At 41.6% G+C, this 24,382-nt stretch overlaps 1 protein-coding gene across 7 annotated transcripts in view; it reads left to right on the top strand.

The window, feature by feature from the left end:
- The window catches only part of LYPD6B (LY6/PLAUR domain containing 6B), a 189,047-nt gene that overhangs the window by 112,777 nt on the left and 51,888 nt on the right, over positions 1–24,382 (top strand). For 5 of the 7 annotated variants that reach the window (XM_015110077.3, XM_028830684.2, XM_015110076.3 and 2 more), the window contains one exon: positions 20,693–20,764. The exons of 1 other annotated variant lie outside the window; for it this stretch is intronic. The gene's annotated coding sequence lies outside the window, so the exon portion shown is untranslated. Of the gene's footprint in view, positions 1–15,699; positions 15,749–20,692; positions 20,765–24,382 lie in introns of those variants that run through there. One more of the 7 variants, XM_077956549.1, reaches the window with a different exon arrangement.

A 24,382-nucleotide genomic window follows, 5' to 3' on the forward strand; every position in this document is an offset into this window, starting at 1 on the left:
CATATACACTCTGCCATGGCGAAGCATCCCATTTTCTCCTATCCTTGCCAACACAGGGTGTTACTGTTCTTTTGTATTTGCAATATCATTGAAAAATCCAATTTCATTTTAGTTTAATTCGCATTTCTGTCAAAGTTAAGTTGAATTCAGTGATAAAAAATATTGTATTTTGGTCAAGGAGTGTTGTCTGTAGTAACCCTGATTCTTTGAAATTTATTGGGACTTCTTGAAAACCTAGTACATGGTTCATTTTATGAATACTCCATGTACTTAAAAAAAGAGAAAAGAATGTGAATTCTGTTCATAGGGAGTAAAATTTTGAGCATATTTTTAGATTCATCTTGCTGGTCATGTTCACATCATCTGTAGCCCTACTGACTTTCCACTGTGGGATTTTCCATTTCTCCTCAGAGTTGTCAGTTTTTCCTCTAAATTTTTGTAGGCTGTGTTGTTTAGGGACATCTACTTGGTGCATTGTCACTATGAATTGTTGCCTTTTGCCTCTGATATCATATTACCATCTCAGCCTTTTTTTTTTTTTTTATAGTTGTTTGGTGTGTCTTTTCATCTTCTGTATTTTTTATATATTTTCTATCATTTTGTTCTGTTATTCTGGAAATGTCACTAGGAATTACATAGCAATGAATCAGATTTGTAAAGCCATTCAACATTTTGCATTCCAAGTGAATGTAATGTGTCCATAGTTTCTGAATTACTGATACATTGAATTTATTTCTGCCATATTATTTTGTATTTGTTATATGAAATCTTTCTTACTTTCTTTCCTTTTACTATTAAAAAAATTCCAACCTTCTGTTGGATTATGAAGTTTTATCTTATTCTTCTTTTACCCCCCATACCTAATTGGAAGCTGTATTAATTTTAATTTCCTAGGTCAGCTGTAACAAAGTAATACAGTCTGGATGGTTCAGAACAACAGAAATTTATTGTCTCATAGTCCTGGATGTTAGAAGTCTGAAATCAAGGTGTCAGCAAGGCCATGCTTCCTTTAAGATCTATAGAGAAATCTTTCTTCTCCTCTTTCCAGCTTCTGGTGGCTTGCTGGCTTTGGTGCTCCCTGGTTTGCAGCTGCGTAACTCCAGTCTTGTCTGCACAGTGAGTTAGTAGCTGCTGGAGAGACGATAGTAGTAATTTAGAACTCTCATACCTGTACTGTTACAATCGTTAACTGATAACATCGAGACTTAGTATGCTATCACTTACCTTATGGATTCCTGTATAAGAAACCCTGCTGTGTATTAAAAACTTCTGCTCAGCTTTTTAAAAATGCTGGTGTTCTGGCTGACTTCACTTAAGACGAGTTAAATTGGAATCTTGTTTGGCGTGGCTCTGGGCATTGGCGTTTATTGAAAGTTCCCCAGGTGATTTCATCACGCAGCCAGGGTGCAGACCCAGGCCGCGGAGACAATCTGGACAAATGTGTATTGAGTGCCAGCCGGGTGCAGTCAGCACTGCACCGGGCTTGGGAGGTGCCCCTGAGGAAGACCCATGGGGCAGCTGCCTTGCTTTTTTCCAGGAATGGGGTCATGTAGCATTTACTGAGGATCTTACACCAGCACCAGGGGCTCAGTGAATATTTGTTCATTGGTTGATTGAATCGCAGATCACTGATAAGGGGTCTGGGATACGAGTGAAAGAAGTTTTGAATGAGAAGGGAATTGGGGAGTGCCAGCCAAATATTAAAGTAGGGGAACAGGACAGGAGATACTGCATCCTTAAAATACAAACCTTGCTTTTGCCACTTTCTTTTGTGTGTGTTGTGTATAATGCTTATCAACCTCTCCCCCCATAGACAACTTTTTCTTATTTCCTGTCTTTTTTAAAATAAATGTTTTAATTTTAGAGATAGGGTCTCACTATTTTGCCCAGGCTGGCCTTGAACTCCTGGTCTCAAGTGATCCTCCCTTCTTAGCCCCCCGAGCAGCTGGGACTACAAGGGCATGCCACTACACCTGGTTTCCTGACCTCTTGAAATAAATATTTTTTTAAACCTACTTTTTCCTTCTTCATCTGATTACAAGCTACATATCTTAATTGTATTTTTTAGGGAATACCCTTAGTTTTAGAAATTAATAAACTTTTTACTTTAGAATAGTTATAGATGTGTGGAGAAGTTGAAAAGATAGTACGAAGACTTCACATATACCCCACACTCAGTTTCTGCTATTATTCACATCTTACATCAGTATGGTACATTTTTCACAATTAATGAGACAATAATGATATGTTATTATTAGTTAACGTCCATATTTATTCAGATTTCCTTAGATCTTTTCCTTTTGTCCATTATTTCCCCCATGATCCCATCTATGATATTACATGTATGGACTACACTTTTAAAAAGATGCATAAATCCACTTATTTCCCAGGAAAGTTTAATTGGTAGTTTCTATTTGTACAAGATGAGACCATTAGCACACTCGAATTCCCCTTTGTTTTTCCGTCTCAGCTTCTTGGCTCATTGTATGTAAATTTTAGTTCCAACTTTAAGACAATGAGTTTATGATCTGGGCAGGGACCTTTGATGAGAAATGGTGGTTCTTCTTGGTCTTCCTATGCTGAGGATGTGAGAGAAAACTACAGATCTACACCATGTTTTGACTATACCATTTGAAAAGTTTAGAAATTTGTGTTCTAAAATTGTAACATGTGATGCAAAACAACAACAACAACAACAAATCGTCACACCTCCGTCACCCTAAAACAATGACAAGGGAAATTAACTATGGGTGACAATAACTTGTCTTATCAATCTCAGCAGATCTCTCCTTCCAATTGTCTCCTCTGAGGAGCATAAAGACAGAATCATCACGAGATGCAGTAAATAACTCCCACAGAGTTTAATTGTTTTTAAATTGCAATTATAACTAATTAAATGCTAAGATGTGAACAGCTGCACAAGAATATTTAACAGATTTCTTGGCATCATCCCCATTTCGAATATTACTTTTAAAAGGCTAGCTATGGAAATAAGTAGTGAGTGGTTATTTTATGCTTTTCACATCAGAAACTGAAAAAACAACCTGAAAATTGGCAAAGAAAGGATTCTCTGGTTTTTTGTTAAGCCTCTCAAGTCAGTGGACAGCCACAGCACTCCACATAATTGGGTAAGTGTGGTCAGCAGGTCCTGAGAGATGAGATGAGATCAGTTCAAACTGCATGATAAGGGAGGTCTTTGTGGCGGATTCTTTCATCTAACATACATATATTAACCTTCGACTCTGTACTCATCACTATGTTAGAACTGGGGCCCCGGGGCAAAATAAATGATGACTTCTGCCTCAGAGGAGCTTGTAGTATGATGGGGGTGATGGACTGGTTCATCAGTGGCTTCAGCTTAATGCAGAGGATGGCAAACTATGGACTGAAGCCAGCCTCCTGCCAGTTTCTGTATGGCATACAAGCTCAGAATGACTTTTATGAAGAAGAAAGAAAACAAGAATGGGGGTGAGGTCTTTGGACACTGTCTTTTTTGACATTTCTGTCCAAAGTGGAACCTCTATCTGGCCCTTTAGATGAAAGACTAGGTTTTCTTTGTTTTGTTTTGTTTTTTCGTTTTTGTTTTTGTGTGTGTGTGTTTTTTGGTTTTTGGTTTTTGTTTGTTTGTTTGTTTGTTTGTTTGAGACAGAGCCTCCCCCGTCACCCAGGCTGGAGTGCAGTGGCGTGATCTTGGCTCACTGCGCTTTCCACCTCCTGCCTTAGCCTCCCAAGTAGCTGGGATTACAGGCACCCACCACCACACCTGGCTATTTTTTTTAATTTTTAGTAGAGACAAGGTTTCACCATGTTGGCCCCACTGGTTTTGAACTCCTGGGCTCCTGCCTTAGCCTCTCAAGTAGCTGGGATTCTCCTGCCTTAGCCTCCCAAGTAGCTAGGATTACAGGCACCTACCACCACACCTGGCTAATTTTTGTATTTTTAGTAGAGATGAGATTTCACCATGTTGGCCACATTGGTTTTGAACCCCTGGGCTCAAGTGATCCACCTGCCTTGGCTTCCCAAAGTGCTGGGATTACAAGCGTGAGCACGGTGCCCGGCCAAGACTAGTAGTATTTTATAAGTAAGAATTACAGCATACTCATGAGGCTAGGACAGCAAAACCTTTCTGTGGAAATTAGAGAAGTCACCCCCAGAAGAGGAGATACTATAGGAACAAACATTTAATGGCTTTTCCACTTGACATGCCTTCAAATACACAAACTTTCACATCTTCCACCCCTGATTTGTATTGAATTTGTTCTTTCCGCTGTTCCCTATGAAACCTGTTGTCAACTGCTCTACCTGTCACTGCCCATTGATTGTGTTTCCTAATACGAAATCTACGAATGGGGCTTCAGAGGTCCTGAGAACCCCCTGAACTGACAGTGAACAGATGCATATGTGCATTTTTTCTGGGAAGAGGGGTTCATAGCCTCCGTCAGATTCTTTAAGCGGTCCATCATTTGAAAATGTTGAGAAACACAGTTTTAAATTAGACTTCTCAGAATTAAAATCAGTGCTACTGATGGTGGGTTCTGACTAGAGCAGATTCAAGCAGAGCCATTATGAGTTTCCTTCTGTTAGTCCAGGCCAAGTTTCCAATAGCCTCATCCTTTCACAGGATATTTAGAGAGAAGCCCTTCTCAAACTACTGGATTGTGTGCTTGGACGATAAATGCAGTTGTGCTCTTGAGGGGACCTGGGGTATCACAGGATATCTGCCTGGATGCTCAAGAGAGCAGAGTCTGGCCGGGCGCAGTGGCTCAAGCCTGTAATCCCAGCACTTTGGGAGGCCGAGACGGGCGGATCACGAGGTCAGGAGATCGAGACCATCCTGGCTAACACGGTGAAACCCCGTCTCTACTAAAAATACAAAAAAACTAGCCGGGCGAGGTGGCGGGCGCCTGTAGTCCCAGCTACTCGGGAGGCTGAGGCAGGAGAATGGCGTGAACCCGGGAGGTGGAGCTTGCAGTGAGCTGAGATCCGGCCACTGCACTCCAGCCTGGGTGGCAGAGCGAGACTCCGTCTCAAAAAAAAAAAAGAGAGCAGAGTCTGAGAAAAAGATTAAGATGCTAACAATTTATTCGGAAGACACAGCCAAGCGGCGAGAGTGAGGGAAAAGAGAAGTGAGACAGGGGAAGATACAGTGAACGCACTGGGATACTTTATTGTGCTGACTGATGCCTTCCGGCAAGCCTGAAGAACCACATCTGTCTCTTCTGCAACTAATGCAGGAGGATCACAAGGAGGGGCCACATGTTGAAACAGCCCATAGAAGAGAGAAAGAGGGGTGGGTGTATCTGCCAGCCTCCTTCTCTTCTCCCTTTTAACATCAGCAAAATTTTGTCCCATGAGCCGCTAATGCTACTTCACTTGAAGTTGGCATCCTCCACCCCTCAGAGACTTCTCAGGAAGCTCCGTGGTGTGGCATTCTGGTCAATGCAAAACAGAGTGGTGACCCAGTGAAAGTGAAGGTGCCAATCAAAAGAAAGAGAAATAAAGGCAATGCTTTAAGGAATCCAGGAAGGTGCACAAGGTTTGTTCCTCATAGTAGGGGAGGCAGACCTCTGAAGAAAGCAGGTGACAGTTGGGGGAAAGGAACTTCTGGGCAGAGGAAACATATGGCCAGAGGTGAAAACTGGAGAGGATAAGGTATGCAAACTAGGGCAGGGAAGAAGACAGTTCTGCTGAGACGGCGTATTCATGCCTCCATCTGCATGTCCATCTGATATTCATTAAACCTCTTCTGTACCAATGATGATATGAGTGAACAAAAACAGACATGGTCCTATCCTCGCAAAGCTTAATATCCAGTGCAAGGGACAGATATTAATCATGTCATTATACAAGCACATGCAAAATTGCAATGATGTGGCATGCTCATGGGAGAATGAGGAATGGACTGTGCTGTGAGCCTTTATTAGGTGGAGCTAATCTTGGTGAGAGAGGCCAGGTTCTCCAGGCTGAGTGGTGCATACACTGAGATAGAAAGGAAGACTAAGAGTTAAGAGCAAGTGAAAGGGAGGAAGGGGCACCGTAGGGGAGGGGCGGGATGCTGTCTCCAGAGGCTCTGCAGAAGGATGGAGCGTGGCGAATATGAACCTCAGAAAGAAGGCCGTGTGGATGAGGGAGAATGGCAGTGGCAAGATGGGAGGTAGGCAGCAGGGCCGGGCCACACCAGGCTGTGTGAAAGGAGTTTGCATTTGTCTGAGGAGCAGTGGGAGCCTTTGGAGGCATTTTTGTAGATAAGTATTATAATCAGGTTAGGGGTCATTTGGAAGGCCCAGTGAAGAGAACCCCTAGATCTTAAAGACCCTCTCAGTTTAGACAGTCTTGGCTGAATTATGGCTGTTAGAGACCACTCCCCAGAGACTCCAAATATTAACAACCCCAAGGATGTGTGAAGGAAAAGCAACTCCAGGAAAATTCCGATAATAACAAACAATAGGAATTGGAGACTTTAGGGCTGGTAGCTGTGGAATTAGAATACCCTTGTGCTTACCTGCTGGAACATATTTCAAACACTGTAGAATCTTCTATAAATTATTTTTATTTTTTATTTCTTCACAACACTGTCAGGTAGGGCATAAGAAACTCGAGGTGCACACATGGAAAGTTCTAGAATTGTATCACAAATACGGGCACCCTCCTGAGGCCTCATCCCTCCAGTAGGATTGCTGGGGATGGTCAGATGAAGGGCTTCTCCCACACGGTCTGAGACTCCAGGGCAGAGAAGCAGAACCCCGGCTTCTCAGCGGTTCCCGGAGCGTTGACTCAGATTCTCTTTGAGCCTTGCTTTGCCCAAGGCCCTGATGCCTACTCTGCTTCCAGGAGGTTTGGGGGTTGATATGTGACCCCAAACTCTACATGTTCAAAAGAAAACAAAAACAAAACAAAAAATGAAGCAGAAACCCCATAGTGAAGCAATTTGAGGAGGAAGAGCTATTATCAATCCAACTACTAAGTTACCTTAATTTGTGATAAACAGGGTAACCCAAGTCATTCATTAATCCAGGGGAGGGTATCGCTGAAGAACAGGTTTTTCTGCCTCTTGAAAAGCTTTGAGAGGAATTTAAATGAATTCTCATCTGATAGGAATTTATGTATTGTGACTACCTCCAGTCAGATCATACTGTGTGATGCTTTGTTTGAGGGTTTGCTTGTTTGTGTGTGTGTGTGTTTTGTTTTGTTTTGTTTTGTTTTTTTTGGAGACAGGGTCTCTCTCTGTCACCCAGGCTAGAGTGCAATGGCACAGTCTCAGTTCACTGCAGCCTCCACCTTCCAGGTTCAAGTGATTCTCCCCCTGCAGCCTCCAGAGTAGCTGGGATTACAGACGAGCGCCACCACGCCCGGCTAATTTTTGTATTTTTAGTACAGACAGGGTTTCACCATATTGGCCAGGCTGGTCTCAAACTCCTAACCACAGGTGATCCACTCATCTTGGCCTCCCAAAGTGCTGGGTTTACAGGCATGAGCCACCGTGCCCAGCCTTGTGTGATGCTTTGATGTGACTACAAGAAGCTTCAAGATTGAGTAGGGCAGGTTTGGCTGATTGGCTGATTGCAAATTTATGTACATGGGCCTGTGTGTGTGTGTGTGTGTGTGTGTGTGTATAGTCAGAAATGATGGTAGTCATGTGTTCTGAGCTATGGGTAGTTTCCATTCTTCTTCTGTTTTCAGGATATTCAAGATGGCTAATGGAGCAAATCTCTCTTGACCCATTTGCCTGTCAGTTCAGTACACAATCAGGCAAAGGAAATATCTCTCTGCAATATCCCAGTGCCTTCCGTTCTCTGGAATGCCCTGCATTTTCCTTTCTGAATTGAGCAGCTGCATGTGAAAATTGATTTAACATGTCAAATCTTGGATATTTCTTCTAAAAGCTTTTAGGTGAACCCTTGCTTAGTAATTCTAAACTGTGTTACATCTTTCCAGGGGAAAGAAATGCAGGACTTCACAGTTGGATTTGGACAAATTGGAGGCTTTTAGGAAAGAGTCATAAAAGTGATTAAGGGCTGGAGGGAGTGACTGAAAAGAGATTAAAGGAGTGAAATTCGGATCTTTGCCAAACTACAGATGTGGGGCGAGCAGAGGGCAAAACACTTAGAAGATGATAAAATGTTGGGGAAGGAAGAGGGGCTATTTCAAGGCTCTTAATCTCTTTTTGGGTCATGGACCTTTTGCAAATTCATTGTAGCTCTGAACCATCTCCTTAGAGGGATGTCCAGGCTTATATATTTTTGGCCTGTCTCTTTTCTCACTCTAGTTCCAGACATGTGGTGTTATCATGTAAAGCAGAAATGGCCAGCCCTTTTGTTATTTCAATAGAGGTTAGAAATACAGACTTTAGTGTGAATGTTTCCATTTAAAAAACTGTGTTAGCCAAACTAAACACCTCTCTGGGCCATTGTACCCTCTAGATTGCCAGTTTGCCTCCTCTTGTTTAGAGCAGCGCTGAGGAAGCCTGGATGCAATGGCTCACAGGTGTGACAAGAGCCCTTGGCTGACCTGAAAAGAGTAGGATTATGGGACAGTGGATGAACATGTGTTTTACAGACTTCTACAACCTGCAGTCTTATTGAGCAAACAGTAGTTGCAACACCAAATCAAATATGTAATTGGAAATGATGCTAAGTGCTGTGAAGAGGTGGTGAGTGCTGTATATGAGGGAGAGTACCCGGGGAACTAACGAAAGCAGAAGAGGGCGTGGAAAGACCTTTAAGAAAGCAGCTAAACTCAAACCTGAAGGATACATTGACAAGGGGTGGGGGGAGGAGGAACATTCCAGGCATTTGGAGTTACACAAGAATGATCAGAGGTCTATGAGGTTGATGAAAAAGTAATTGCAGTTTTCACCATTAAAAGTAATGGCAAAATTGCAATTACTTTTGCACCAGCCTAATAGAAGGAACTTGAATTATGTGTCTTCACATGTTATTTTCTTCATTTATAGGTAAAAAACAAAGCCCAACCAAGAAACTAAGCTCTCTAGAAAGATTTCCAAGAGTTAATTTTGTGTGTGATTTTTATATTCTATTTTTCTTTCATTCATAGTTTATTGAGCATAAATTAGTCTCCTCCTGTACTGAAATCCTACACACACACACACACACACACACATACACACACACACACACACCCCTATGTCCTGTCTGCATAGTAATTGCTGGCCCTATTAATCTTAAACATTCAACTTACAGTTTTAAAATAACTACTGAATGCAAATTCCTGTAGAAGGTACAAAGGAAGTACCTGCCTTTGAGGAATTCATATTCCAAGCAGCCAGGGAAGACTTCTGCACAAGGAACAAGAATGTATCACATGCACCATAATGTGGGTTCCTTGATTAAATTCTTTTCTCACCCTCCCTAACCCCCTGATTCATTCCCTATGTATAACCAACCTCCCCTACTTCTAATTGTAGAAGAACATCTTCAACTTTCCTTCATATCGTCTACCCTCAGAAAGTATCCATGAATCAATCCTTCCCCTTTATCTCCATACAACCTCTAAAGGGCATATAATGGAAGGCTTGTGATCCACATCCTTTAGTCCTGCTCTGTAGAGACCACCTTCCTTTATTGTTGTAGCTGTTTCTTTTGGTATTGACCTCTGCATTTCTAAATAACATGCATATACCACTCTTCCTTGTCTTATCAGTTTTGGATGTTATCTATGACCTTTTGTTTTATCAAAAGTCTCTAGTTAAATTAGTGGTAACAATTGACATTATAATTCTGCAATTTGTCACTGCTTACCCAACATGTACTGTGATCACCTACTCCCTTTCTTGTATATCTTCTCACTTTACCTAGAATATTATTGACTGAGTATATGTAAACATCATTGCTACAAGCAGCTTGGAGCCCTGAGTCCCCTTGCGTTAATGTGGATGGGTTGCTCTGTATGGTTGGTGTGGAGCTGTTGTATTGCTATTTCCCTTTGTGGTGGTTCTTTGTTACAATATTCTTGTTTTCTGAATCCATCATCCTCTTTATTTGCTTACTCTTTTGTTTTGCTGGTGCACACCCCCTGATTTCTTCCTAGGCATCTTTTAATAGGAGGTCAAATTCTTGACCCTTTGCATATCTAAAAGTATCTTTAATTCTGTATCAGAAAAATTATCTCTCAAGTTCAAGGGCTGAACAAAGAGTGAAATAGTTTGTTGTTTGTTAGTTTGTTTTAAGATTTTGTAGTTACTTTCCATGCTTTTCTATATATGTGGCTATGGAAAAGTCTGATGTCATTTTGGTTTGTGATCATTTATTTGTAATTTTTTCCCCTTCTCCAGAAACTTTTAAGATTTTCTCTGGTTCTGAAATTTCACAATAATGTACATGTATTTTTTTCATTCATTTTGCTGGGCCTTCTCTGAACCCTTTCAAACTGGAGACTCATGTATTTTAGTAGTAGAAAATTAAAAAAATATATTTATTTGATTATTTCTTAGCTTACATTTTTCTTCCCTTTGGTTGTTTCTAGAACTCGTTTGGCTCGTGTACTGATCTTCTGTGCCTTTATCATTTCCCTTCACAAATGTTTCTACTTTCTGAAAGATTTCTTTGACATCATCTTTAACCCTTCTACTGATTTTTTAAAAATTTCTAACTTCTTTTTACTTCTAAGAGTCCTACCCTATTTTCATTATTCCTTTTACAAAGAAATATTGGATGTATAAAACAATAACCAGATGACATTTTTATCTTTTGAGGAAAAAATACATAGTTTTCATATGCCTTATTGTCTCTGAGGTCCATGTATTATTTGTTATTTTTGGACCCACTTTTTCATGTGGGAGGTTTGCCTCCAATGTCTGGTGATCCTGGGCTGTCTTTAAGCTGAAAGTTCAGTATGAGTAGGTGGGGCTCTCCTGTAGGTGCTGTATGGTAGGTATGTATGGTGTCCTCTGGGACCCTGTAGTTTCTCCAGAGAAGAATTATCCAGTCTCCTGGAGGAGAGAGGCCAGGTGGGAAGGAGGACACAGGGAGAAGGCTTGTGTTTCTGCAGCTGTATAGGTGCGGGGTGCTTCAGTGTTCAGACTGTGGCTGAATCTCCCAGTTCTCCATGCCATACTTTATCCACTGCTTCATTTTGCCTGATGCTTTCAAGTCCAGAGAACCCTCTAGTTAAATTTTTCCAAAGGAGGAAGCTCTAATCTTCTATAGGATCAGTGCCGTGCCATATAGGGCTCAGGAGATGCTCTGGAGGTCTAAGTTGTTCTGTCTACTTTTTAAAAATCACCTTGTTTTCAACCTAAGATTCACCCCTGCCTTCTTGCCAATGGATGTCCTTAGGTGCCAAACTCCTCAGGGATTCTATAGAACAAGTTAGCTTGGTTCTTGGTGTCTTGTTGGAGAATGGAGAAGTGTTGTATTGTTATTTGTACTTTTCTGTATGTATTAAGCAATTTGGAAACTCTCCAGGTGATTCTGATGCACATCCCAGCTTGGTTTCTGCGATGCTGTGTAAATGGTCATCTGAAAATGCAGATGTGGCTACATCACACCTCTGCTCCAAAGCCTTCCGTGGCTCCTGTCTCCTGCAGACTCAATTTCAAATTCCTTATTGTGGTATTACAGATGCTGGCCTCACTTTCTGGCCTTGCCTTCCACTACTCACCATTCTGTGCTTTTTGCAGATGCTTTTGGTTCTGTATTTAACTCTTTTCCCTCACTCTCTGACATTTGCTCACCAATATATTGTTTCTCCTTCAAGATCTATTTTAAGTTCTACCTCCTTCATAAAACTCCTTTCTTTTGAAAAGCTTTCTTTTTTGTGCTCCCTACATAATTTCATTTATATTTCTTTTATGATACTTAGAATATTATGGTATAGGTCATTGTTACTCACTTTTATGCTTATCGCATTGTCCCCGGTCCCCAAATGCAAGCTCCTCAAAGGCAGGGGCTGTATTATTCACCTGTTCTATATATCTTTTATTGATCAAATATTTATGAGTGCATGTCATATGCAAGGCCCTGTGCTAGATCATGGGGTATGCATGTAACTAAAGCAGAGTTCTGTTACCCGGGGTCCTGGTTACCCCAGAAAGGGGCTCTTGCCTGTTCATTTTCATGAAGCCAACACACAAAACCAAAAGTGAGTGTCAGGCACCACAGGCTTTGGTCAATGGCTATGGAATTGGACAAGTGGGAGTGTAGCTCACAAATCAACTTCTGGGTTCCTACGAACTGGAAGTTACGGATATGGGGCATCCTTAAGGAAGGGGCTGGGCATTAAGAACAGTGGGAGGCATATTCATGCTTTTTCTTCGAAAGGGATAAAGATTTTCTAGGAATCAAAGAGTTTCCTTTATTTTGTCCTTTTTTCGTCTCATCCAGTCATTGTCATTGTGATTGTCAACCGTCTTAGCACTAGTGGGAGTGTCATTCAGTATGGAAATTGAATTATAATGAAGCTAGAGGTTCTTCAGAGGTTGAGTAAGCTGCCTAAGAAGGAACTTCTGACCCCAGACATCCTGTTCCTAAAAATAAGCAGGGTTAAAGCTCAGTAGGCATTTAGCTATGTTGCATAAACACTGGGCAACAAAAGTGGGGTAGGGGTCCAGCTAAGTCACCTAGGCATTGCAGTGGGTAACAGTTCCATCTATATTCTGCCATGAGGCTTATGGCAAGTGCTCTAAGGAAGCGCTAAGTCCCCTAATGGAGCAGTAAATACCCTAAGGGAGGAGAAAATGAGAATCCCTCGTCTGTCAAGCATGCTGTTAAATTTTAAAAGGAGGAATCCAGTGTGGTTGATAAAAGCTGAACAGGGTCTTTTAGATGAGTTGTTTTGAGCTGGGCTTTTCTGTGTAAGATACTAACAAGGAACACGGGTTGAGATAGGGGCTTCTTCAATTAATGAATAAATCCCAGGCAGAGTCCTCCAAGATTGGAGACTCTATTTAAGGACAGTCAGTCATCTGTTTTGACCAGGGCTTGGACCAAATGGAGGACAGCAGTGGAAAATACGCTTGTAAGAGGGGTTTGGGACCCATTCTAGTGGGCCTGGGTGCTTGGTTATAAATAGATTGGGTTTTATTTGGTTCAATGCCACTGAAAGCTTTTGGACAGTGTCATGGGATGGTCAGTAGTATGTGGTATGATCAGTAAAGGAAACTGGGAGAATAGTTAAGAAGAAGTCTTAGCGGGATGCGATGGCTCATGTCTGTAATCCCAGCACTTTGGGAGGCCGAGGAAGGCAGATCATGAGGTCAGGAGATCGAGACCATCCTGGCCAACATGGTGAAACACCGTCTCTACTAAAATACAAAAAAGTTAGCCAGGTGTGATGGTGCGTTCATGTAGTCCCAGCTACTTGGGAGGCTGAGGCAGGGGAACTGCTTGAACCTGGGAGGCAGAGATTGCAGTGAGCCGAGATTGTGCCACTGCACTCCAACCTGGCGACAGAGCGAGATTCTGTGACAAAAAGAAAAAAAAAAAAAGTCTTGACCTGGTCTAAGACAGGTGATCCCAGCTGGGGCCAGGGTGATTGTGATGGCAGGCATGGAAAAGAGAGGACAGGCATGATCACTTTTGCAGGGCACAGCTGATTCAGTTGTCCTTCATTACTGTGGATTATGGAATTTATTGGCATTGGGGAGCAACAAGGTGAGAGCCCTTGAAGATGACTCAAGAATTCAGCCTGGCTCCTGACTAGGAGGATGATGATTCTAATAATATGAAGAGAATGGGGAAGAAGATGGAGTTTTGTGGTAAAGATGATGTCTTCTTGTTTTGAATATTATAATGGATTTGTATCTCCTCTCCCCGCGCCTCCCCCCTCCCCCGGCAAAAAAAAAAAAAAAAAAAAAAATCCAAGTCCCAACCTCTGGTGTGTTTGCAGATGTGATTAAGAATCTCAGGATGAGCTCATCCTGGATTGAGTATGGACCCTAGGTCCAATGACTGGTGTCCTTTTAAGAGAAATGAGGGGACACACAGACCCAAGGGGAAGGGCATGTGAAGAAAAGGCAGAGATTGGAGTTATGTAGCCAAAGCATGGCAACAATTGTTAGAACTACCAGAAACTAGGAGGAGAGAGGCCTGGAACACATCTTCCTCCGAGCCTCCAGAATGAACCAACCCTGCTAGCACCTTTGACTATGGCCTTCTGGCCCTTCAGAAATGTAAGAATCGATTTCTGTTGTTTTAAGCCACTTTTTTTTTTTTTTTTTTTTGTAATTTGTTATAGCAGACCTAGGAAACTAATTCAGATTATGTTCAGATTTAAACATCGAGCACAAGAATTTACCAACCAGCTCCATCCTGAACTTTGTTATTTTATGTGATCCACTGAAAAGATAGATATTCATTGAGAAGATCCTGTTGCTGATGTTAGCAACATTTGGTGATGTGGATGGGGTGGGGTGGGGAGAGTGGCGGAGTGATGTTATTCAAAAATGAGGCAGGTACAGTAGATTTGCTTCCCTACAGGAAAAACTATTTCAAAAGCAAGAAGCAATCAGTAATAGAGCATTTATTGAGTTTCTATTTTGTGTCCAATGCTATATGCTAGGTACTGAAAGAGATACAAGATAATACGATTCCATATGGATTTCCCAAATACTCACAATCCAACAACTGAAACAAAATCATTTAGCAAAGCTAATACATAACCAATTGGTAAGGGAAGTAAGGAATATTGAACTGCATATGGAAGCTTTGTTTCTTTTTTATTAATTGGATACTTGATTTTTAAAAAAATCTACCATCGAGTTTGAGATTCTGTTACAAAGTCACTCAGTGTCAAGGGTATGTTTCCTGATCCCTTAAAGTAAAATTACCTCTTGGTTTGAGGCGTGATGCATGCTGAATTACCACAAGAGCCCTGGAACTTGCAGGCTGAGAAATCATCCTTTTGCTTCTCACTTCCTTACTAGGAAAATGCTCTGCAGCCTGCAGAATCAGCAGCCGGCAGAAGCACAATCACCCTCTGGTCATGGGAACTGAATGCATTCATGGACTGTCTTATCTAAATGGTTTGACAAGTTCTCTATTCACCTGGCTAATTGCATCAGGCCCTCTCCTTTTCCTTCCACTGCTGCAACTTGGCAGGTGCAAGTGTCAGTATTGCCCTGCGGCTGCAATGTGCCCTGGATGAGAACTCCCAGCCCATCACTGCAGCCTGGAGAGATCCAAGGGCCTTGTTTGCTGCCCCAGGGAGTGCTGGAGGGCATTACTTCTAATACCAAAGGAAATTTTGTATTCATTTGTGGATACTTCTGGGTAAAACTGCGCTCAGCTTGTTTTGGCTTTGTCCAGAGGCTGCGGAGCAAGACCAGGGAGTGTAATGGATCTAGGACATGAGGACAGGTTAAGTGGTCCCTCATTCTACCACTGTCACTTGTGACTTGCCTCCCAGCAGTCCATTTTATTTTATTCCCCCTCTGAATACACTGCAATCTCCTTTGAGCCATAGGATTGGGAGTCGGACCTAATGCCCACCTATGCTATAGGTCAAACATTGTCTGTGGAGGCTGTAGAAATTAACTATGGTGTTCATGGCTCCTAGCACTGACAAAGGACATCAATCACTTCTCCTGTGTGAACTCTTCCAGTGAAGGAAAAAGTGATTACTTATGAATCAAGCCTTGAGGCAACTGGGAGTCTTTTTGTTGCTGATAATGTCTTACTCTGGACTTGCTTCTGTAATGTGCAAGGATTTTTGCCCCTACTCTTCCTTTTCTTTTCAGAAAGAGAGGAAACTATGATTGGTTAAGGCATCTGAGCCAGCCCTGGGTGTCAAGGTAAGAGAAGTGAGGATATGATTTTTGAAAACAGCATCCCAAAGATACTGTTTTGCAGTGGAACCTCTAGTCAGCCCAGAGCATTTGAGAAGGGTGTGGAACAGTCCCATGCTATGGAGATCAGAGGGCACGGGGAAGGCAGTGGTCTCCTGTTTCAGAGTCAGGATCTTCACGATGTTTATGAGGTGTACCTGTCTGTCACTTTCTTTGGATTTAGAGATTACCCTGCTTGGGGATAAGGGAATGAATGACAGTGAGGTCCTTGAGTAGGACATAGAGTGTCCCTGTGACCTTTCCAGACTTTTCCCTGGGAATCCTGGCAATCGGAGGGGAGAGAGAAAGGAAGGTGTATTAGCTCAGGCTTCCACAACAAAGCACCACAGATGATGTGGCTTAAATAAGAGAAATTTATTTTCTCATACTTCTGGAAGCTGAAAGTTCAAAATCAAGGTGTCAGGTCAGCACGGTTGGGTCTTTCTGAGGCCTGTCTCCATAGCCTGTGGCTGGTCTTATCCCTGTGTCTTCATATTTTCTTCCATCAGTATGTCTGTGTCCCTATTTCTATTGGACACCTATTGGATTAGATTAGCGCCCACCCATATGACCTCATTTTAAATTAATTACCTCTTAAAACTCTCCAAATACAGTCACATTCTGAGGTATTGGGGATTAGGACCTCAACATATTAATCTGGTGTGGTAAGGTCGGGGTACGTAATTCAGCCCACAACAGAAGGGAATTGTCATTCTACAAGTTCAAGTTCAATTTCATAACTGATAAACGTTGATTGCCTTATTGGGGTTCTTACCTTTGATAATTGGATTCAGGCCAATGGGACTTTTTTGGGAAGAGTAGGGGTGTGGTTGTACATCAAAAAGGCCTGAATTAACCTAATTACACTTGGAGGGTAGGAATGGTATTCACAGTTAAAAGTTTAGCGCTCAAATTGTGCGTCTTGTCTATCCAGAATACATATTACTGATGTCCTGAGATGGGGTAAGTAATTACTTGGGACAGAGAGCTGAGTGCCTTTTTCATTCGGGGGCTCCTGATTAGGCTAACTTGAGATCCTTTGTGTTAGCATCCTAGTTTCAGCCTGTTGGGGTCCAGCTTCTGCAGCCTGTGGGAATGTCTCCTGTTTTAGAGGCAAAGGACTGCTTGCTTATATACTAAAAAGAACAATCTTAACAGTATTTATTTTGTCTTTAAAAAAAAAAAAAAAAAAAAAAAAACCTGTTGCTCTAGAAGTCAGTCTTTAAAAACACACAGGAGGAATTCCAGACTTAATTCTCTATAATTTTCTGTGACAGCTTTTGTTGTTTAAATGGCATGTTCCCAACTACCTGAACACAAAAGTAGTGAATGAACTTCAACTCAGCCAAGTGCTAACAATCTGGGATGACAGCAGATCCTCCCAGCTGAGAAGTTTATGCTGAACAAAGTGGCCTGAATCCTTTATGGCTATTGATTTTGCTTGCAATTCCCTTGCCAGTGTGCAAAAATGGTTGTTTTTTGTCGAATTCCTCTGGACATCTTTTGATGACTCACACTGTGCCAGTTTTGTGAACTCAGGTGTGCATTGACATGCCTGCTTCATGCCATCTGCTCTTCTATACACGTTGAAAGTGAAGACCAGCAGTAGAGCCTCTCTTCTTTTCTTTCAACTATTAGATTCTCTTGCTGAGAGCTGTGTTCTTCTGAGGACCCATGTTTGCACATAGAAGGCTGGTTACCTTATTTATATACCCTAGAAGTGAAAAACTTTTGGATGATATTTTACCTGCAGGGATAGAAACCAATGCTTCAGGTTACTGCAGTATCTGACTTCTTGACATCAGCTTTTTGACAGAAGCTCATTAACACTGGGTAGGGGGTCAGAAATGACACATTCTAAGCTTTAGGCACATGGTATGAAGAGTTAGGCATAGCAGGGGGTATTGTAGTTTCGCTTCAGCTTTAAATATGAAGAACATGAATTAAGATTGGGGTGGGGAGATTTACCAAACCCTTAGGGAAGAAAAACTATTTAACAGACTTTTGTTTTCTTGCTGCTACTACTGATTCTGAAACTAGGATTTGTATGATTAACTGGTTTCTTGTGGAGTAGCTCTTCTACCTCTTATATGCAGTTCTTAAGAATATAGTTGATATTTTAAAAAGGCTTTTCATATTGTAAGTACTCTATAGTTACTTGGTGAATTAACTATATAAAAATTGATTCCAGGGTAAACAAAATGTGGTATATACTTACAATGGAATATTATGCAGCCCTGAAAAGGAATGATATTCTGATACATACTACCAGATGGATGAAAGTTGAAAACAATGTGTTAAGTAAAATAAGCCAGACACAAGAAAGGACAAATATTATGTGATTCCATTTATATGATGTACCTAAAATAGACAAACTAGAAGAGACAGAAGGTAGAATAGAGGTCACCAGGGGCTGGGGGTAGAGGAAATGGGGAATTAGTGTTTAATGGGTACAAAGTTTCTGTTTGAGATGATGAAAAAGTTATAGGAATGGATAATGGTGATGGTTATACAACATTGTGAATGTACTGAATGCCACTGAATTAGACACTTTAAAAATGGCTGAAATGATAAACTTTTTATTATGCTTGTTTTACCATAATAAAAAGTTTTAAAACATTGATTCCAATGTAGAAAGCGTATTTCAGACTTTGCATTCCTTAGACATATATTACTTGAGCTTAAAAACCTGCCCGAGGGCAGTTTTTCTATGGATTTGCCACGAATCAGCAATAGAGAAAACTTCTTTTTTTTTTTTTTTTGAGGCGGAGTCTTGCTCTGTCACCCAGGCTGGAGTGCAGTGGCCGGATCTCAGCTCACTGCAAGCTCCGCCTCCCGGGTTTACGCCATTCTCCTGCCTCAGCCTCCCGAGTAGCTGGGACTACAGACGCTCACCACCTCACCCGGCTATGTTTTTGTATTTTTTACTAGAGACGGGGTTTCACCGGGTTAGCCAGGATGGTCTCGATCTCCTGACCTTGTGATCCGCCCGTCTCGGCCTCCCAAAGTGCTGGGATTACAGGCTTGAGCCACCGCGCCCGGCCGAGAAAACTGCTACTTCAGGCTGTTGCCAGGACTGTAGTCTCAGACAGTTACAGACCAATTCCTACCCAACTTTTTATTGGAAGAAATAGTAACATTTATGGAAAATATCTCAAAGGATATGGAGTTCATTAGTATTTTCAGAAATTCTAACTTTTATCCCTGGATCAAGCCAGATAATCAGATTTGTATGTGTTTTTTTTCCTTGCCAGATCACTTTAGTGAGTTGTACTTTGGTGTCATATTTCATGTTGTGGGATGCAGTAAGAAGACATTATAGGAGACCCCCTAATGTGTATACTTAGAGACATTGTTAATTAATTACTCTCCTCTTCCTCCCCAAATGTGGATGATAAAGGATCCTTTAATAATTTGCCTGAGGCAGGGACACCTTGGAAGACGTTTCTCAATGACACGAAGCTAACACTCTTGAGGAGTATGTGTATGGTATTTTATATTTTGTTCAATGTGACCATAGTGTGTCTATTTTCTTCTTTGCTTTGGCTACTAGCATGCTCAGAGCCTAATTTATGAACCACATCTAGTAATAATTTAGCACCTTACAACATACATTTCTGTGGACTTTTTCTCGTGTTCTTATAGCCTCTTTTTATGTTGTCTTCTCTACATAGTATATATGTTTTGCAAATGAACTCATTCTTTTTTGAAATTAGATGGCATACTAGCACTAATTAGGGTTCTTCAGAGAACCCTGACCAAGAGAGGGTGTGTGTGCATGTGTGTGTAGAAAGAGAGAGAGTAGGGGCAAGGAGATTTATTTTAAGGAATTTTCTCATACAATTCTGGGGCTTGGCAAGTCTGAGATTCATACGGCAGGCTACCAGGTTGGAGATCCAAGGAAGAGTTACTGTTGCAATCTTGAGTCCAAAGAGAGGCTGGAGGCAAAATTTCTTCTTGGGATTCCTCAGTCTTTTGAAGCCTCAACTGATCAAGTGATGCCCACTCACATTATGAAAGATAATCTGCTTTATTCAAGATCTACTGATTTAAATGCTAATCACATCTAAAAAATACCTTCTTGGCAGCATGGACTGATGTCTGACCAAACAGAGGGGCACCATAGCCTTGCCAAGTTGATGCATAAAATTAACTATCACAGTAGCCAGGTGTGGTGGTACATGCCTGAAGTCCCAACTACTCAAGAGGCTAAGGTGGGAGGATCGCTTGAGCCCAGGAATTTGAGGCTACGGTGAGCTGTGATCATACCATTGTATTCTAGCCTGGGCCAGAGTGAGATCCCATCTCTTACAAAAAAAGGTATAAATATATAATAGAAAAAATTGGGCATAAGTTTTGTCTTTTATATTTGCTCATTTGAATGCATGTATGGAAACATTCCAGTTCCCTCCCACCTCCTCATCTGGGTTCAAGACTCATGTTGTCATTATTTCATCAGCTGGTAGGACTGTCTTCCAAACCAGGTTAAATGGCACAGAGTCTTCATTGTGGATATGTTGAATGTGTGAATGCCACGGCCTGCCAAATACCCTGATATATGCCGGTGTTATAGAGAGTTCTGCCAGCTCTTTGGTAAACAGCCATTTTTGTGGAGGGATGTGATGAGGTGTATGATTTCACCAATTATTACCATTCTTAATTAGATGGGGCCCAGGTGTGTGTTAATAAAACACTAGCTCACACTCTCTGTAATGTTAACGGCCCCACCTTGACTTGATTCCAGGGATTTCATGCATTTGATATTGTTCAATTGACTGTATTGCTGTTCTATTCTGAAACGTCTGCAAACATCCAGAAACCTGCCTTTTGTTAGAAAACATTCCAGTTGTTCAAGAACGTTACTCATCGTCAGCAGTGGCTCTTACCTTATCTTTTTTTAATCTCTGGTAGGCTGATTACTGTGAGTGCAAACCTTTTCACTGTTCCAGAGAGGAGCCTGACAACCACGTTCTCTTTCTTAAGGTAAGAATGGCAGCTGTTACGGCAGCCCCCGGCTTTTCATTTGGGAGCTCTGGTTAGGTTGTTGGGAATGGACTCCCGAAAGTCCTGGGATCGTGTCTTTTTCCCATCTCCTCGGCAGGTTGCCCGGTTTCCCATCCTAAGCCCTCACTGCTCACTGTGATCCTGCGGTTTGGAAGCCTGGCTTGAGCTTAAGTTACAATTCTGGTGAACCAAAAAGGGGAGTCCCCATGCTCAGCGAATGGTTAGTAGACCAAAGACTTCTCTGCTTACCACAGAAGCTAATTTGGTCAATTGAAAGAGAACTTCCTCAGAGTAGTCTTCTCAGTGGTGGATAGGGGGTGTGTTGGGGATGTGGAGCAGTGTTCAAAAGTGTCTGCATTAAATGAAATGCATTGCTAAATACACTTAGAACACATGTGCACTAATTATTGAGCATTTGTAGTTATAGGACCTTTACATGTTAAGCCTTAGAAAATATTTACTGATCTAAAACAGGACAAGAATGTTACCCCAACAAAGAAGAGAGACAGGATAGATGGACTTGGGCACATTGAAAGTTATGTGTTTAATTGATGATTGCTTTTTACTTGATGCATTTTGCCTTTTGGTTTTAGATGTGGTGCTTATTGCACAGGCTGACCAGGTTAGTGTGTCAGGCCTGACTCCATTGTTTTAGGTGAAGACATCAAATCAGAGGTCTGGTTTTTCTGAGGGCAGGTGGCAAATGCCAAGGAATGCCTGTGTGAGGCTTTGGGGACTGGGCCTGGTTGTCTCAGTGGTCTTCTTGGCTATCAAGACTATCAACTACAAGCCAAGAGGCCTTCTGCCTGTCAAACAGGCCTCCCACTTTGCATCTGATGGCTGGAAGAGAAGGAGGAAACATGCAAAGGAAATCATTTAAGATTATGTGCTGATCTGGCCAGGGCCATGTTTATGTTCCTGTTTCTTGCCTAAAGAGCAGATTGAATTGTTAGCCCCCGTGTTTGTTAATTATAATTATATGTTTCAAGTACAAAGCAGCATTCTGTAAAACATCTACTAAGATGCCTTTCTAAATGGATAACATTTTATGACGCTAATAAGGTCCAAGGCAACAAGCAGGAATTTGTATATTATCATCACTCTTTTCCCCAGGGCATATTGGGTGGTATGTGAGCTGTAACTTCCACTTGAGAATCTGCTAGTAAGAAACCCAAAGGACATGAAGATCAGAGGAATGACGGTCTAGTCATAAGACATATGGGAACATTGGGTCATTTTCCAAAGCAAGGAAACGTAATTCATTGTTAGTTACAGTGTTAAACAGTGTCAGGATCATCATCATCATCATCACCACTGTGGTGATAAGATGTAACTCTATTATTAACCATCTCTATCACCACCATCACTACAGGTAACATTTATTCATTCTTACTGTCTACCAGGCAACACCCTAAGCATTTTGTACACATTCGGTCACTCAATCTGCACAGCATTCCTGTAAGGAAGGGTCTATTAATATCCACCTTTTACAGTTGATGAAACTGAGGCTTACCTAAGAGATTAGTAAGTTGCCTAAAGTTAGACAATCAACCCAAAAAGTGGCAGAACTGGGATGTAACCAATTAAACAGCACCGAATGGGGCCAACCAACACGGAGTATTTACGACTGAGCTTTACTCAATGTCCACACTCGCCCCTGGTCACATTCCCTTTTGCCCCAACCACCACCTACTATTGACACTCTAGCTATCTCTTCTGCATGAAGGTAGCCAACAAATTCAAGAGCATTTTAGTAGTTCAAGATCGTTAAAGCATATTTGGCCCATGGAGAACAGCAGAAAGAATTAAGAGTAAAAATCACTCAATTTTAAAAGGTGCCACTTGTAGTCATGAACACTTTAGTGCATTTTGCTGTTGTTTTCCCCTTTGTATTGACTTTCTTCACATAGTATCTATGTACTTAAGTTTTGAACTTTAAATGTAACACAAGTCGTTTCTTGTGCTTTTGCCTATTTTAATGGCTGCTGAGTACTCTATTAAATGTGTGTGGTTAGAGAGCCTTAAGTCTACACCACAAGAAGTTATATCCTTGACTTGCTCCTACATGATAAGTGTGGAGCTTCTGCTCACCGTATATGATAGCTAATTTCTGTTTTCTGGGCAACTGGGTTGGAATTGTGGGGTGCCTGTATCCCCTCACATTGTAAATACCTTGCATCTTGAGAGGGGTCTCTGTGGGGTGGGGCAGGAGTCCTGCTTGCTTGGAGCCCAGATTCAGCTCTGTGCCAAAGCTAGCTGCAAGTTCTTGGGTAAGTTACTTTATTTTATGGCATCTTCATCTGTGAACATCTCATCAGCTCTGTGATTCCACACAGTCAGGAGTTTTCTGAACTCTCTTGATTCATAACCTGAGTAGTTTCAATAGATGCAGCAATTTTGGTTGGGCTGAGTGGAGTTACTCTGAGATGCTGTAAGCAGGGAATTTTGTTTTTCAAGATGATCAGACCTGTAAGCTCTTGGAAGGAGAGGTGTCTTACTTTTATATAATTCTTACCATTCTCACTTCTGCACCCTCAACAAACTTTTTCCTCTGTGCTGACATACCCACAAAATAGCACAAGGTAAGAAATCAACAAACAGATGAATAAACAAGTAATGCACAGACAAAGGCTACCGGGCTTGTGTAAGAACCTTTAGCACCATGGCTGTCCAGCTTATCAAATAATTGAGTAAGATTGTTTTCATTTCAGTGTGGTAGCTTTGTTTATAACAAATGGAGACTTAAGCTTCCAAAGCCTCTCATCACATATTTCAGAGTAATTTCCCTATAAACTTGGGTGTCAGTTCTTCCCTCATGTTACAGGAGAGGGAACATTGATTTATGGAACTTGCTGTTTTTACCCCTGTGCCCTGGAGTGAAGTAACCTTTTGCTTAGGTCACAGTAAAATCAAAGCTTAGAATGTAATCATTCTCTTGTGTTGGGAAGGGAAGACTTTCACTCTAACCTGTGGGGTCGACAACTGGGTCTATGAAATAAACTGACAACAGGCAGATTACCAGGAGAAAAGGTATGCAAATTTATTATATGCATGAGTGCATCATAGGAAAAAAAAAGTCAATATCCAAAGATACAGTCAGATTTAGGAGCTCATATATTCTCTTTGCAGGAGAGAGGGGAGGAGGGATGTAGGCAACTAAGGAAAGAGTAAATGATTTTTTGGGAAGATGAATGGGCCCTCAGAAGAATAGATGGGAGATACGGTAGTTTGTGACAGAGTTTGTCTGGGTGGGTTGTGTGTTCTAGTCTCCTGACCCGTGATAAGAGTTAATCTCCCCTGGTTGATGAAACTTCTGTAGAGGGAATTGATGATAACCTAGTTTCTTTTAGAGTGTCTGTCTGTCTTTAGGCAGATAAGGGGAGCTCAGAGAAAGCCTCTCTCTGCATTTGCTGTTTTTCGAATGCCTTCAGCTCAAAATAATCATACTAATACAGCCTGTTTTGGAGTGGCATATCCTGAAGTCCTTCACTTGCTTTGACCAGCAGAATAAAATGAAGGCATTCAGGGCTTCCTGCATTCTTGGAGCCACATATCTGGACCATGGAAATGACACAATTGGTTCTGACTGGCTCCCCT

The sequence above is a fragment of the Macaca mulatta genome, chromosome 12 (genome assembly GCF_049350105.2).
Source record: "Macaca mulatta isolate MMU2019108-1 chromosome 12, T2T-MMU8v2.0, whole genome shotgun sequence".
Taxonomy (NCBI): domain Eukaryota; kingdom Metazoa; phylum Chordata; class Mammalia; order Primates; family Cercopithecidae; genus Macaca; species Macaca mulatta.